Raw genomic sequence first — 1,983 nt, forward strand, 5'->3', positions numbered from 1 at the left:
ATATAGACATATATGTGACATATATAAAATTGGCCGTTTTCCTATATTATATGTACATATATACGTGCATATATGTACCTATATATACATGCATACATGTACCTATGTGCATAAATGCACCTATATTTTTACCAAGATATTAGTAAAATTATTAAAATACATAGCTGTTAGACAACATAAATAAAAGCCCAAAATGTAGAAATTAAATTTTTTTATTTTTTTAAGAACAATCAAATAGTAAAAGAACAAAAATATAGTACAAGAACAAAAATAAGACAAAAAAACTCAACAGGAAGAAAACATATTTATTTTGAGGACCTTCTTAGCTTCGTGAGCTTTGAATTGATAGATGTGCCTGTCTGCCCTCGGGTGGCTGCCGGCCACTTCTTTAATGTAGCATCTAGAAAAGACAAAAATAATAAGACAGTATAATAATAATAAATGATTATTTATTAAAACTTCAGACGACAACAATTAGTGCCACGAGGTTATTTGCTACACTATATGTTCTACAAAATAGAGGACTACACACCTTATAGCGCAATACCGCAGAGATGTGGCTTTAAAGGTAAGGTAGGATTAAGAAGTGAGCAAGCGATGAATTAGTGTATAGGTCCCAAGCAGATACAGTAACAATAATGGGTGCCCTACCTTATGCAGTCTCCAATGCCTAATAAACGCGACCAGCTGCTCCCCATCCCCTCTGGTTGGCTTTTCACCTTAAAGTAATATTTCAAAATTATTATTAAAGGGGGGTAAAATGAAGGTGGAGAAAGCAAGAGTTTTTTTATATACACATCACGTTTTCTTGAGGTTCAAGATAATACAAAAATGGCAAGTAAAAAAGCGATGGCCTGCACACAAACATAATTTATTCCACAGAACATGACTGACTTGTTTTTTTTTTTCAAGGACAGAAGAGATTAGGAACATGTTTTGTACCATTCAGGTTGCAGCAAAGTCTCCAAGTCGAAGGTGCCCAGCAGCAGATTTCGCACCATGGCAGTAGCAGAGGTGGCAAGGCGGGCTGCTCTCCACGCTTCTGCCTGGCAAAACACCCCAGAGCCCTTTCAATCTGAAAAATAATTTCACATCACAATATTAATTTATTGGCAACTTTTAAAACTTTTTCATGTTTCATACTGATTCTTGCTTAGCTTCCCAATAGGATTTTATGTATAAATGCAGATTAATGATAAAGATATGAAACAGTGTTATAAGCTAACCAAAACGGAGCCAAATAAATATTAGCAACCATAATCTAAAGCTATCCAAAACAAGGGGAAATACATTAGAACATTTATAAACATCTGTAAACTCCATAAGGCATTTGCTTAGCCACCGGGAAATATCATGTTTATGCTACATACAGTAAGGCAGCATGTTAGCATGATGTACCTAAACTATGTAAATGGCATTGAAAGCCAATGTGTCACACAAGCTGACAAGAGCTAGCTGAAGTGAGGAAAATATTTACTAATATTAGTTTAATATTATCAGAATAAGAGTTATATAAGACTTAATAACTTACCCAGTGTGTCCTCCGTTGGATCTATTCTCTCTTCAAAATGCTCCCGTTCGTCGTCAGAGCCACACAGTCTTCTTCTGAGGTAAATGTAAACTTCTCCCACTTTCCAGAACATTCTGAAGAGTTTCCTTGGATGTGTACTAGTGCGTGTCATCTTCCAAACGTGCAGAAAACTGAATCTGTGTGTAAACTCAAGCCTGTCTTTGTGTGTGTGTGTTTCATGCCGGTGTCCGGGGGCGTGGCCTAGTATGTAAATTAGCCGGACTGATTTCCGTGTGATTGGTGTGTGGGCGTGTCCTGCCTCGGGTCATTAGCAGATAAGGAAGTGTGACAGAAATTCTAAAATGTGTATAACTATAGTTAAATTCCATAACATGCCAATTACATGTGATACCAATTTCACGTGTTCGCACATAAGTTTTTTGCTTTTTTTTATTTAGTTAGTTCTTAGTTAT

General features: G+C 36.1%; 1 long non-coding RNA gene across 1 annotated transcript; it reads right to left on the reverse strand.

Annotated features, from left to right (window-relative positions):
* Positions 1-577: 577 nt before the first annotated feature.
* LOC128528420 (uncharacterized) lies at positions 578-1,623 on the reverse strand. The gene is made up of 3 exons (XR_008360957.1): positions 1,532-1,623; positions 943-1,075; positions 578-719 (listed from the first exon to the last, which is right to left on the reverse strand). It is a non-coding gene; the product is annotated as an uncharacterized LOC128528420 (long non-coding RNA).
* Positions 1,624-1,983: the final 360 nt, after the last annotated feature.

This window comes from Clarias gariepinus, chromosome 8 (genome assembly GCF_024256425.1).
Source record: "Clarias gariepinus isolate MV-2021 ecotype Netherlands chromosome 8, CGAR_prim_01v2, whole genome shotgun sequence".
NCBI lineage: Eukaryota > Metazoa > Chordata > Actinopteri > Siluriformes > Clariidae > Clarias > Clarias gariepinus.